Source organism: Eptatretus burgeri, chromosome 5, assembly GCF_056783735.1.
Source record: "Eptatretus burgeri isolate ZD-2024b chromosome 5, Ebu_testis_v1, whole genome shotgun sequence".
NCBI lineage: Eukaryota > Metazoa > Chordata > Myxini > Myxiniformes > Myxinidae > Eptatretus > Eptatretus burgeri.
In genome coordinates this window covers 55,314,749-55,330,214 of record NC_140965.1, presented here as the reverse complement: position 1 = coordinate 55,330,214, position 15,466 = coordinate 55,314,749, and the positions used below count along the sequence as shown (strand labels likewise).

The window sequence follows — 15,466 nt, the reverse complement described above, 5'->3', positions numbered from 1 at the left end:
GGAGTAGCATTCTTGTGTCAGCCTCTTCATGGCTACAAGGGGCAAGACCAGCAACATCTCGGGCCTGCGTACAAACCACATCTTTGTGGTGGGTGCTGATGACTTGTTTGTCTGTGTCTGTTGTTGCTACTCTGGTGGCTAGGAAGTCAAACAACTCCATCTTGTTCTCATCTGTGCAAAGAAAGGTCTGCCAGTTTCCAGGAATGGAACTAGATGGCTCGACTCGTCTCCTGATGCCTTTGCCTCACTTCTTCCTAGTGTCTGCCTTCAAACTGTCTGTGAGGTATTCATCCCAGACAATATCCATCCTGCTCGTATGCTGCAGCTGAGATGTGATGTATGGCAAGAATACTTCTGATGCATACTTGTTGAAGGTCTTTGCTGTGCCAGGTGGCAGCATACTGATGATCGCTGCACCATCAAGGATGATGACTTCAACTGCTGGACTCGCAGCAGCAACAGCATTCTCCTGTGGAGGGACCAGATCTTCTAAGCAGCAAACCAGATCAGACTTTGTTCCAAGTCTCATCTTGTCCATGTGTGACAGTGCAGGGGGACATGCTTGGTTCTCATGTGCGAAGAACTCATCAAGATCTCCATCACGTATCTGGGACGCAATGAACAACCTGGAGAACAGGGAGCAGTCGTTCTTCAGAGATGAAACCTGCAGCTGTGCTCTTGACTTCTCTCTGACTGGAGGTCAGCTGAAGAGAGGGAGGTTGTTTCTCTTGATTGGGTCGGTGATGGGCTTTGTCTGGTTGATAAGTCTCTCATGGACATCGGAGTCATGCAGTTCTTGTCCCAGCTTCTCGATCTGGCGTACAGTATTGATAACTGCTGGGTCTGCCAGGTCTCTGCTGTCTAGCACCAGGAGATCCTTGCTGTCATCAAAAAAAGGGGTTGCCCATCTCCCCCATGACTTGAGTGAGTGAATGCACATCTCTAGCAAAGGCTACCTGTGTGTGCTTGGTCTGCTCGTGGTGTTTGTGAACAGCCTTCTTGGTCTCTGATGTGGCCTGGAACTCAGCGATCACTCTGGCCATCTCTGGACCAGACACCATCCAGCGGCATAATGCAGCGGTATTCTCTGTCAGGCCTACAGCTCCTCCGTCACCCTTAACTAATTCGTTATTCTGCTCGTGGGCTTGGTCGATGGCCATCGCAGAAAACGCATGAGTGGTCTTCTTTACTGTGAAGTTGCTGGCAAGAAACTGCGTGTGTACACTTGCATGTTTGGTCGCCAGTGTCACCATGTCGCGCAGGTGAACTGGTATCCACCTGGCGTAGTTGGAATAACCCAAGGCGAAGAACCAGGGGACAATCTTGCTCAGGGAATCAATGTATAGCAGGAAGTTCCCTTCACGGACCGATCTGACGTAGATTAGGACAGTGAGTTCCAACTGTAGAATGATCCACCAGAAGTGGAACTGCGAACTGGCTTGCACACGTTCAGCACACCAGTCTTCTAAATCCTGTCCCTCATCTGCTCCTTGGCTGAAGGCTTTCTGTTGGAGAAGATAGAGGCTACTGGCTGTGACCTGGTGAGCTCGCCGAGTGCGTGTAACATGGGCAGCCTTCAGGAAGGAATCGGCAGTACCAGTTGTAGCTACTCCTGCCTGCACCAGAGCTCCTGTCCACTCACTGCTATCCAGAAGATCACCCAGAGTTTTCAGTGCAGCCATCTCAATGTGGAGTCCACTAAATAGGATGACGAAGTGATCTTCTCCATGTGTTTCTGGCCATTTCCACTGGATCTGTTTGGCGAGTGCGTACAGTGGCTGATCGACTGTGAGGACTGGGATCTGACCAGGGTTCAGAATCTCAACTGCTGTCTTGATGACGTCCATCATTTGCAGCCACACCTTAGTAGTTGCCGACATGCCTCAGTTGACTCAGTTGCCGACATGCCTCGTCTTGATGACGATAAAATGTTTTCAACTACGAACCCCAGCCCAGAGGAGATGCATGTATACACAATGGCGATCTTGGGTGATTGTCACTCGATGTCCCCAATACATTATTTCTTTGCGCTGGACAGGACCATGTTAAACAAAATCAATATGAACACACCATTGTAGTTTGAATATTTATATTATGCAATCATGAAAATTAATACAGTGAGTACATCAATATCGATTTTGCAAATTTATGCATTTAATCGCGACATTGCCAGCTACCAGTATGTAATTAATAATGGAAATATTCATGGAGTCTAAGTTCCTTTCACCAAATTTGATTTTTGATCTATTTATATTTCCAGAAACAATATTCAGTTAACATTCACATGCATGATCATATTGCAGAGCTCTTGTTCCAGCCATACATTATTGCGATGGTAAACTGTTATCTGTGTCCCTCATAGACCACCGTAGATGCATTTTTAGTCAAATATGAAGTAGATAATGAAGCATGTGCATACTAGTTGATAATAATCATATTATACTCACTACATTGTGTTTTGCACCAAGCACATATGACTTTGCTGACCTTGTAGGCAGACTTTGTTATTCGTGGCAGCCATTTTGTAAAATGGCCACCATTTTGACCCAAGGGGTAATCTGGAATGTCCCTATATCCAAAATGTTTCCTAAGGGAATGCTATAACTGTGTACCAAATTTCATGCTTGTATCATCAAAGGCACAAAACTACCAGAATATTTCACATATCTGCTGGACTATCTGGCTAGAAAGATCGCAAATGTGTCAGATATAAATGCCCCACCCTGTACAATAGCACATGAGTCTGACAAACAAGCTGTCGTTATTGACTGTGGTGGCCAAATGGTGAGAACACTGGACTGAAAGACCAGATGTTACGGTTTCAAATTTGTTTGAAGGATGTAATATTGTTGCGGACCCGGGGTCGGGGGTGAAGACCACAAGGGGTGAACTACCTCGGGTTCCCAAGCAGACTCACTGGAATCGCAGGCCATCACACAGGAATAACTTTGTGACGCGGCAGGTCGCTAATCGACCGTAAATGCCAATAACTCGACCACATGACTTAGGGTCCTCCGTCTAATACCATTTACCTAAAGGTTACGTGATCGAATTACCAGGGAACACACCCTCGGTATGCACTTGCTTAAACCGGATCACCTTACCAGATTAGATGCAGCCAAGTGGAACTGCCAAGCACGTACCAGCGAGGAAACATATCGTTGGGGAATAACATCCCGGCTAAACTATGGTGCGGGCCATGCTGGACCAATGAAAGAAAATGTAAAAACGAGCTGGAAACATTTCTATACAATGCATTTATTTACAACCAAGTGAGGAAAAGTATGTGGCACAGTGAATAGGGTTTTATTTTACGCACAGCAGGGGATAGCAAGGAATTTGTGGGTGCGGCAAAAGACAACAACTGACAAAAGTGGACACAGAGCAGGATTATCCCGACTACCTTCTACGATCTTACTTAATATAGGACACACACACACACACACACACACACACACACACACACACACACACACACACACACACACACACACACACACACACACACACACACACACATTTATTGGTATAGATTTATTAAATTTCAATAAGATGGCCACATTGCAAAGTCATAATTTTCAACAACAACTTATTTATATGTGTGATCTGACCGGGATTCGAATCGCAAACCCACAGCACTGCAAATAAGAGTATTTAACTACTCAACCATCCAATCGGAACAATGTTTGTTTTCTTCTGTTTTCCTGGTCTCAAGTTGATTGAACCTACAAATTGACAACTCACAGGTAATGCTCCACTTCATCATCCTTACCATCTTCTTCAACCTCATCCTCCACCTCGACCTCACATCCTGAACAAATTATTAATAATTTCTGCCCAAACTGTCACCAACCCGCATTTGGCAAGCGTGGCAAGTACATCAATACTCCCAACATGAGTTAAGGGAAAGTTTTCGTCTTTTTAACAGGCTGATGATTATGGTGACTCATTGAAGAGCCTGGATACAAGAGAAGTAGGGATGCAAAGAGAGGATGCTCAGGATAGAGGGATATGGAGAGTGAAAACTCATGCAGCTGACCACACAATAATGTGGGATTAATTGGGGCCATGAGAGTAGTAGTAGTAGTCGTAGTAGTAATGGTCGACAAATTGTAGTTATATAAATATTTACCTTAATTTTCGTGATGGCACAAAACAATCCTTTATTATCGGTAATTGTATGATAAGGACATGAATGTTGGCTGCAAGCTGTGCACTGCACATGGATATTTTTGCTGCTCTTCAATGGGGCTGGCACAGTGCTCGTCTCTGGTTAAGGCCTGATGATTGTCATGCTGTTCATTTGAACTTTGTCCTGCACTATTCCTCTGCTGAGAACATGCATTGTATTGAGGTATTAAAGGCAGATCCCCTTTCCCCTTTTGCATTTCTCCTCCACCCCCACACCCCTACCGCCACACATACCCCCACTATTCTTGATAGCCAGTGCAGACAGTAATGCCAGGACAGGTGATGAGTATCACCACAGGAGCTTCAATTCCATCAGGTGCTGATGCTGTCATTCAGGTTAAAGATACGGAATTGCTTAAGGAGTCAGAAAACGTAAGTTTTGACAAGGATTGACTGCTGGCTGCACATCCCCTGATGCAAGATGTCTGCCATCCTCCCCGCTGCAATGCAGTGGCGGGGTTCATAATTGGTCTGAAATAATTTAGTCATTCTTTAACCCCAGGGCTCAACCCCTAACAAAGGACTTAGTTGGCCATGTGAGTCTGCCAAACATGGCTCAGGAATAAATTGTTTTTCAAAAGGTAATTAAATGTTAATACAACTTATTCTTAAATAATATGCATGACCCAGGTGCAGGGATGTTTTCATGTTTGACTTGTGGTTTTGCTGGATTCAATTTGCATTCATTATTATTGCTTGTTCTTAAATCCACAGGGAACAGAGGAATTGGAAGTAAGAATTCTCAATCAAGCCAGACCCGGGCAAGATATCAGGTTATCCACAGCATGCACTGGAATGTGGCCTGATTTCATTGCAATGTTTTGTTTTTAATGTACAGTGTTTAACGGTTGGACAAAGACCACAAATGGTCGTGGGGTCTTGGCTACCTGGCAGGCGAACTTGCTTGGGATTTGAAGCCCTAAGCACCTGTTTGGCTCGATTAGATGGGCACAGTTGCTAATCCTCCATGCTAAAGAACTGTGCACTGGGCATTGCCATCTGATTTGGCCATCGATTTGGAAAGCATTTGTTGATGTCTTTCCACCCCTACAGGGCCTCAATGACTCAACCGAAAGATGAGTTTTTAGCAGCAATGACTTGAATTAAATGATTCATCAGATAATTATTTCAAAGCATTCTATTTGCACCGTTTTTGTTTGTCTGTTTCACATTTCCCATTGCAGCACGTTATTTAAAGTGCAAGAAAAGAATAGTTTCTTCTTTAAAAACAAGTGTAGATGTGCATGAACTTAATTACTTCCGAACTTGGTTTCACAAAGAAGGCGGCTTTCTATAATTATTAAGTAAATGTGAAACTATTTTTTGCTAACTTGTGTGCAATCAAAGATCTTCGGTGGTGGTTACTCGACAAATTTTAGAACTTCATGGTTTTTATGGCAAATATGAACGTGAAATACGGCACCAAATTTCAGCCTTTTTTCACAGCACATACAAAATTGACAAAAATGTTCCTCATGATATCAGTTGGACGACGCGTGGAATCCAAGCTGGGACTTGCTGTGCTCGTAATAATTGCCAGCCTTTATTTAAGTAAGTGGCCTTTCTTTTACAATATAACCATTTACATATTCCTTTATGGATAAATCGGCAGCATATTTTGCTGTTTTTTCTTTACTACAAAACTATCACAACACATATACATATTACTGTGATAGTTTCATCCCTCGCCGAGGTTTTTATAATCTACTGGTTATCCACTGTTGCCTTTAACCACTTGGCACCTTTTATGTACTGGTGAGGAGGAGGAGGAGATTGGGACCATACTCTGTGAAGAGAGTTGGTGCTGCTTAAGCAGTCTCCTTGGCTATTGGGTACAATCCTGGACGGGTCGCCACTCCGACACAGTAAACCAGCATGCTAGCATTCATTTTGCCGACCTCGGAAGGATGTCAAGCCGAGTTAACCCCACCTGGTATTAATTCAACAGCTGAGCGGGATTTGAACTCGGGACCCTAGTATCCAAAGTCCATCATACAACACAACAACAAGCATTTTAAGGCCATTTTCCCTGCTAAAGTGAGGGTTAGCCTTCAAAGCCCACCATCCGAACAATTAAGCCAACACCAGGCACTAGTGAGGAGTACAAAGTATAAACTCAGATAGATGATACTGGTGAACCAGTCTCCTGATTGGTTGATGTGAAACTGCTGGAGATTAACTCCCAGGATGCCTGAGCAGAGGCATTCTGCGCATATGCAGCTGTTTCACGGTGTAAAGCCGTTACGGAAATAAATAATTTACCTGTGTGCCAGACCTCTGCACACTCGTACGGTTTGATCGACAATTTGGTTATGCCGGAGGATGATTCTGTGGTTCAAAACCCACAGTGCGACTGCTTTTAAAATGAAATTGTTACAACGATTTGAAAAAGGGATGGAGAACACAACAATAAATCGATGTAGAGAAAGTAAAACCCGATTGACACAAACATGCTTAGCTGAGATAAAGATGGAGGAAATGGTTGTGTGCCTGAAAACTTAAAGAAGTTGATGTGATGGGGCCTGGTGGACATGCCCATAGTGGCTTCAACCTTTCCTGCATGACTCTCAGAGCCGAAGTGATAGCTCACGCCGACCCCTGACTTTCCTCCAAGACTTGTGAACCTTGTGCATCTTCCTGCCTCTGCCAAGCCTTCTCGGCTCTCGGAGCTAAGCCAGGGTCAACACTCTCTGTCGCTGTAGGTTTCTGCTGCACTATTATCTAATACGTCAGTTCTTACCATTCTAACTGGCAGCGTTTCTCCTCCTTCCTTTCACTCAGCCAGCCTAAACATAGTGTCCATAGCACTCTCACTCAATTAGGACTTTGTGCACTCTCACCACACACACACACACACACACACACACACACACACACACACACACACACACACACACACACACACACACACACACACACACACACACACACACACACACACACACACACACACACACACACACACACACACACCACTGAAAGGAGCCTCTACACAGGAACCCTTTGCCTTGCAAATTTTCTCTGTACCATGCATGTGTGGCCACATCCTGGCAAAGACTGCTTGCTCCTCCAAATGGTCAAGCGTCTCCACCATATCATCATACCCGGTGCTGTCAGCCACCTCCTGGGATGGCAAGGCCCAATCCACATCATCATCCCCCACAACTGCCAGGCACACAGCCATTTCATACTCATTTCATTCTAACTCTTGGGTGAGGATTAAACATTCTACACCCCCTATAATTTCATCTCACACTCTCCTCCATGGTGTCTATTTACTATTTTAAAGGTGATTCTTCACCATTGAGAGATTGGGCCAAAAACGATATAGTACTGTATAGCATGATATTTCAAAAACTTATTGGGCCAAATATGTTCTCGTGGATCAGGTATTATGTGGCGGAGGTACGCGCTCTTCCGAGTGCCCTTCTAGTTTGAAATGTGGTGAGCCTTGCTAATGCTTGATAATGTAATTCAGCGTGATAATTTCTGGTGAAATCCCCATTATTCAAAATTGCATTGTTCCTGAAAATATTCTGCCTGCCCACCTTCTCCCCTCATCCCACATCCTCCTCCCAATTATACGATTTTTATTTTTCTCCATTATTTGGTGCTCTGCGCTATGAACATGTTTTGCATTGGGCTTCAGGTGCGTTGGGCAAGATATTAGGCGTGGAGAATGCGTTCTATCACGGGGCTCACAGCTGGGCCCAGCTGAAGTGGGACTGCTTGCCACTCTTGGGGCTGCACATGTTGAATTCCACCGGCTGCCTGTCGTGGCGGTGATGTCTGGAAATGAGGTAATTCTGGGTGTTGGGATTTGCTAATGGTTTTACAAGAAAGTTTGTAAGGTAAGGGTGGTGGAGAGTGGGAAGGTTTCAGGGTGGGGGGGGTGAGGGGGCAGTGGCGGGATCAGGTGGGGTGAGATATTAAACCAGGAAAGAGTTTGCCATAACACATTCCTCCTTCTGAAAGCCCATTACAGTATTGGGCTTCGCTAGATATCCGTTATTGTGTGTGTGTGTGTGTGTGTGTGTGTGTGTGTGTGTGTGTGTGTGTGTGTGTGTGTGTGTGTGTGTGTGTGTGTGCGCGTGTGGGTGTGCGCGCGTGTGCGTGTGCGCGTGTGCGTGTGCGCGCGTGTGCGTGTGCGCGTGCAAGGTGAGGCACCACGGCACAAACCAGAAAACCAATATCGATGAAACTTTGCGAACAGGTGCCATACTGGCTGGGAGTGTGCGCGTTTGAGTTTCGTTGCTATGCAGCGGCCGAAAAACCGCGTTTTAAGAACTCAAACGGTAACTGACGTAGCGCGGCTTCTATGATAGGTAGAGTGACCGGACCAACTCCTGCCTATTCCTTGCATCCCCATCTAGCATAACGTTCCTCTATCTCTCATAGTTTCCGAATGGCAGCCCTCCGAATGCAGAAAGGTGGCGAACCAGGGAATATGTTAAGTGACCTTGACCTCGGAAACCGTCGACGGCAGAACACTCAAATTCGGTGTATGGATAGAGTTGAATAACTACTACAAAATTGAACCGCAGCATTTTTCCAGATTCGATCACCAAGGGTGTTGGGGCTGAAATACGCAAAATTCGAAAAAATACTTTTTCTCGACCTCCGTTCACTATTTTCAATACTTGTCTTACAGTTTTGAATGTGGAGAAACGAGACTTCGGAATTAAACACTTCGAGATATTTAGAAAATTTTACTCGAGCCGATTTTTTATTTAGGTTTTATTTTTCAAATGGTAGTCCTGTGAGGAGTGCCAGTTGGCAAAATACGCAATAGGAAAAATCTTGCCAGGCAGAGGCAAGATGCCAAAAATCTTGCCAGAAAAATCTCGTCTCCTACCGGCTTGTTTCTTTCTTTTCCTGTGAGGGTAGTCATCATTCTCAAAATCGCTTTACCAAGTCACTGGTGAGCTGTTTACTGTGGGTGGACAGAGTGTAGGTTATTTTAATGCATTTCTTGTCGATACTTTTTCAATGTATTTATATTCTGCACTGAATATAATTTTTTGGGAAACTACAGTAGTCTTGATGTAGCTTTCAAAAAAAAATCATCATTTTATTGCCTTATGGCTTCATCATTTTGTGAGCATTTAGTGCATTTGCAGAACTGACTTAAAACGGTCATCAAGCAACTTGTGACATCCTTTGGTTCCGCAAGAGTATTCTATGATGATCTTGAATTTGATTGTGTGGATGGTGAATAATATAATTAGCTACATTTTTTGATTGGTTAATGGCCATTTATTTTTGAATTTCTGCTATGGGATGTTATTTTGTAACTTGAGCCGTGAGGCATCATTTAAAATCAGTTCAGATTCAAAACTGAAAGCATCACCAACTCGTACAGCTGCCCAGCAGGCAATACTCAGGTCTGATGTTTCGACTACTAAGTGGTCTTCATTTTCTGCTGAAGGAGCACATTGATTACACTGAACAACAAATTTTTTTTACTGGAGATGTGTAAAGTGATTTAGACTAATTTGGGTACGCTGATTTCAAAAATCATAACCGTTTTGCTGTATCACGTCAGGATTTTCAGTAACAGAAATATTCCCATTGCCTAGAAGTCAGGATTTCAATGAAATTTACAAAAATTCATTTATTCATTTATTTCATCATGAATGCTTCAAAATTATAGAAATTACAGAAAAACTCCACGAGAATGTAATTAAAAATGCTTTAGGCATTTGGCTTTGCGTTTGTGCTGCTCTGTGTCAGTTTCACGATGCAGGAACCAGCAGAAATCGCCCATCATGTTCGGGTTGTGCCTCCCTTGGTAACGCGTCTCCATGAGTGAAATCTCTTGGTGGAATCGCTCGCCGTGCTCGTCCGAGACTGCTCCCAAGTTGTCAGGGAAGAGGTTCAGGTGCTGGTGTAGGAAATGGATTTTCAGGGACATCCTGGAGCCAAGTTTCCTGAAGGACTCCAGCAGCTGCTGCACTATTTCTTCATAGTTGTCCGCGCGCTCGTTCCCCAAGAAGTTGTCCGTCACAGCTTTGAAGCTCCTCCACGCTGCCAGCTCTTTGGGGTTTAGAGTTGTCGGAAAAGTTTCGTCCTTCATAATCTGTCGGATTTGCGGTCCAACAAAGACACCAGCCTTGATCTTGGCCTCCGACAAGGTGTTGCCAAACTTTTCCTTGAGGTATAAAAACCCACGCCCATTCAGATCCATTGCCCGTACAAAACTTTTCATCAAGCCGAGCTTTATGTGGAGTGGTGGAAGGAAAACCTTGGCTGGGTCGACAAGGGCGACATGCTTCACGTTGTGTCGACCAGGTACATGCTGTTTTCGCTCTTCCCAATCTTTCTTCGTCCAGTGATTCTTGTCGTCTCTGCTATCCCAGAGACAAAGGAAGCACATGTATTTCGTGTAGCCTGACTGCAGCCCTAACAACAGCGCCACCACTTTCAAGTCTCCACAGATGTGCCAGTTGAAGTCATTGTACTTGATGGAATCAAGCAGCTGCCGCATAGTCTCATAGGTCTCTGTCATGCCGAACGCGTGAGCCAGTGGGACTGATGGTTTCTCGTTGCCATTGTGGAGCAAAACAGCCTTCAAGCTGTTCTTCCCCGAGTCGATGAAGAGGCGCCAGTCTGCAGGATCGTGATCACACCCAAGTTCTTTCAACAGACCGTTGATGTCACTGCAGAATGTCATCGTGTCTTCCATCTCAAAGAACTCAGCCATGTCTCTGTGACGTGCTCTGAACAAGGATATCTTGGTGTTAGGTTCAAGTAGATTCCACTGCTGCAGCCTTGATCCAAGCAGCTCTGCCTTCGCCTTTGACAGCGAGAGATCTCTTACAAGATCATTTAAGTCTCCCTGGTTCAGAAGGTGTGATTCTTGAGTGTCGGGTTCAAAAGGTTCATCATCGCCATCCTCTTCACCACTGCTTACAGCTATGTTCTGATCAGCTGGAGGTGTTGGAACGGGGTTCTCGTCATCATGAGGCACAGGTTTACGAGCAGAGACGCAGTCAGCGTACTTGATGTGACCTTTATTCTTCTTGTTGAAGCCGGCGATGCTTGTGCAGCAGAAATAACAATCATCATGATGATTCTGCGGCTCACGCCATATCATGGGCACCGCAAATGGCATGCTCGCGCGCTTGCCCACCAACCACTGAGTCAAGGTTGTGTGACAGCTTGTGCAGCAGATGTGTGGTGCCCAGCTCTGTTCTTGGTCCCCCACCTTACACCCGAAGTAGTGAAAGTAGGCGGCCTTCATTTTCACTGCTGTAGATATACTTCGCTGTTGATCTTTTTTGGTATACCGACCACAGACATAACAGAAGTTGTCAGGATGATTGGTACAGGAACGCCTACTCATCTTTATCTGAAAGAAAGAAATATAACACAAGTTAACAACAATTGTACGAAATAGACATGTTAAAGACATATGTAAATTTCATTGAAATCCTGACTTCTAGGCAATGGGAATATTTCTGTTCCTGAAAATCCTGACGTGATACAGCAAAACGGTTATGATAACATAACACTGATCATGAGCCCAGCATAAAGATCCTTCATTGTTGCACAGCATCATTATGATACTTCATTTTGTGATAGATCTCTCGATGGTGATTAACAAAGTTGGTGTGGATCCATATAGTAATCGATGTAGAAATATGTTTTTTATGGATAATATAACAATGATAGAAGGTAACTTGGCGAAATTCAAAATTTCTGCCACCTTCAGTCAAGTCAGGCCTGGTCATGAGGTTAATGCAACTCTTAGGCCAAAAGGCCAGATGAGGCCAAAAACTTGTGCCAAAGTGGCAATAATTCGGGCTGTTAAAAAAGCAGTCGAAGTAGAATCATCTAACATGCTTGTGAAGCTCCATTTGATTAGACCCCAACAGATAAAATAAAAAAAATCGATTCTAATGCTTTCTCATTCCACTTCATTTTTCTGTTCAGGATTTTCGAAAATGAATGCAGAATTACTTTACTTTTTTTCTTTTTATGTGGAGATAAATACTGTATAATAACACACACAAAAATCACAAATATATGATCACGATTCATGTGTATGTATAATCACGATCCATGTACAGTATGTGTGCATGCCTGCCGCTATTGGTCGTCATCTGCACTTGAAAGTCTGAATCTGAATGGAGCCTTTTCTAATCTCGAAGCACCCATCTTCACCCCAGCAAGAAACCACAACTTATGGACCAAGCCGTGTCCTTATCCGTGTTGCGTTTCCCCCTCCACTTCCGGGGGTTCGCCCGATCCCATTTGGGGACATCCTCGCTCGCCCAGACATGGAACGCCGCTGCCACTGGTCACCATCTCCACACGTGGTCCCACCGAAGCTCGGTCCCATCCGTCCACGACGGGAGGGAATCGCACTACAGGGTTTATTACCTCAATGTATAATGGGGAGGGAGTCGGCTGAAGGAGTTGACAAAGCACACCAAGCTGCACGGCTAAGCCGTGTCCCAAATGCCTCAGCCTCACCAAAGCTGCTATAATCAGCGCGGTCCTCGACCGCACTGAAACTCTATCCCACCTTCAATGGGATAGAGTTGATAAATCCATCCAGGCTGCATGGCCAGGCCGCATTCCAAACACATGTCGATCAGCGCAACACCGTGCGCCATGTGCGCAGCTCTCGGCCTCATTGAAGCTACCGCAGCTGCAGGCCTTGGCTGTATCATAAATGCATGTTATTTGGCGTGTGTGTGTGTGTGTGTGTGTGTGTGTGTGTGTGTGTGTGTGTGTGTGTGTGTGTGTGTGTGTGTGTGTGTGTGTGTGTGTGTGTGTGTGTGTGTGTTAGTTAAGCATTCAAACGAAAGAGTGGCGATTTCAAAATGGTGAACTATAATCGTTGTGTTCCTGAATGCAAATCGGACTTGCAGAAATGTAAGAATACAATAAATATCCACTGCTGCCTTTCGCTTGGATTAACGGGAAATGGTCGGAACTCGACACTTCTCATCTATGGATATTTATTGTATTCTTACATTTCTGCAAGTCCGATTTGCATTCAGGAACACAACGATTATTGTTAACCATTTTGAAATCGCCACTCTTTCGTTTAAATGCTGAAAAATAAGTTTAAAAGACTACTTGACTTGCCAATTTTATGCAGGTTAAAAGTGCCCCACTTCATAGAAGTGAGTCGCTGAAAAAGCACACAGCGCCTGCACGAAAGGCCTCGTTAGCATTCATACATAATTTCAAAAGTTCCGCATTGTATCTGGAAAAAAACCGAGTTGAAAAATTATCAGAATGATTGCTTGAAATGTGCAAAACATAGCATTCGTAATGGACTTACTGTATGTTCCTGCACACACACACACACACACACACACACGCACACACACACACACACACACACACACACACACACACACACACACACACACACACACACACACACACACACACACACACACACACACACACACACACACACACACACACACACACACACACACACATTGATGGGTACAAGAACATTATCAATCGTTACAACAAGTGATGTCATCTTGCTGCTTTCCCAGTTGTTGGATTCTGAGGAGCCACTCCAGCCAGGCATGGTTCATGACAGCAACCGTCCGACATTGGTCGTGGCTATCCGAGAGCACGGCTTTCTGACACTCGATCTGGGCATCGTGCGTGATCAGTAAGTGTCGGATTGATTATTATTCTTCAACCGACTTACATTCACTTCCTCACACATTTTTCAGATATTTATCATCATTGCAGTAAGGCAGTTTTTATTTGATAGTTGGCTTGTGAGAACTAAATCGGTCCATAGTCCATTGGGACCATACTCTGTACAGAGCGTTGGTGCTGCCGAAGCAGTCTCCTTGGCTATTGGGCACAATCCTGGACAGGTCGCCACTCTGACGCAGGATACTTGAATGACTCGGTCATCCCAGCAAGCTGGTACTCATTTTGCCGACCTCGGAAGGATGGCAGGCTGAGTCAACCCCCTGGTGAATTAATTCAGCGGGCAACGAGGCTTGAACTCAGGACCCTCGGATCCCAAGCCGCCACCCTAACCACTGAGCCAACACCAGGCTATAACTAAATCGGTAATTGCCTGTTTTTTTATTGGATTAACAAAAAGTGCGTTATGCATACATTTGAGTGTCCTCTTGCTTGACTGAATACAATATGATGATTTTATTACATCATTCACTAACCTTTTAGAGCTCACTTTAGGCCTGTCCGTTATGAAGCACAGTGCTTGTGATGCTAGAATCCCAGGTTACAATCCCATATACCGTATTTTTTGCCGTACAAGTCGATACTTTTTCCTTGAAAGTCCGGGCCTTGATTTGTACTCAGGTTCAACTTATGCTTGTTTTAAGACATTGAATCGCATCTATGAAAAGAAAAAAATGCAAAGTGTGATATTTTCTGAAATAAATTCTTCAATTGTAATTTTAATACACACGACAGCAAATTCCCACAATTTTGTGTATGTCTTCCTCGAAAATGCAACGTTTAGCAGAATAACGTTAAGGAGACAAGATATTCCCATTAGCATGGTGTTATAATTGGGTGGGGGCTTATGCTTGCAAAGTTATTGAAAACACCTCACCACCACAAAACCGCCACGTTATTAAAAACATCTCACCTCCACGTAACCTTCATATTATGAAGAACATATCGCGTGTGGGTTGCAATTTTAGGGAGTGGGTATGGAGAGAGACAGGCAAAGGCGATAGGTTGGGGGGAGACAGTAGGCTAGGTCCGAGCCCGCCTTCGGAGCAGCCGGCATCACCACACTCCCTCCAGAAACCTCACGGAACGAGACCAGAGGCCGGCCAGCTTCACCTGCTGGCCTGTTGTGCAGAATCGGCTGTTCTGCATGGCCTTGCCTTGCCATGCCTTGTTTGCCTGCCTCTGCCATAACCCCATGCCTGCTAGCCCTATTTGCATTGCCCCCCCGTGTCAGCATTCATCACCATGTGTGCCAGGATCGCCAGTGTTTTGCAAAGACTGCCCTGCAGGCAGTTACACCACAGGGACTGCATTGGGCAGCTGGCTACCTTCCTGTTCTTGCACAGAGGAGCCAGAAACTGCATTGGGCAGCCTGGCTGTCTCTTCAAATGGCCTGTGGGATGGCATATGGCATGCCGAGTTGGGTGAGTTGTCTCCAGCAGCTGAAAACTGAAAGTAAAAAAAAAAAACAGGAGGTTCAGTGGAAAAAAAAGAGGGACCTTGTGATCAGGCCCTGAAGACGTCTGACCTTCAGCTGCGGAGCACTCACCCTCACGTAACTGTTGACATTGCTATG

At 44.9% G+C, this 15,466-nt stretch overlaps 1 pseudogene across 1 annotated transcript in view; it reads left to right on the top strand.

Annotated features, from left to right (window-relative positions):
* The window catches only part of LOC147026467 (uncharacterized), a 143,026-nt pseudogene that overhangs the window by 12,194 nt on the left and 115,366 nt on the right, over positions 1-15,466 (top strand). Inside the window, exons 6-9 of the transcript XR_015058365.1 lie at positions 4,444-4,563; positions 4,906-4,964; positions 7,841-7,991; positions 13,719-13,840. The product of XR_015058365.1 is annotated as an uncharacterized LOC147026467 (transcript). The remainder of the gene's footprint in view (positions 1-4,443; positions 4,564-4,905; positions 4,965-7,840; positions 7,992-13,718; positions 13,841-15,466) is intronic.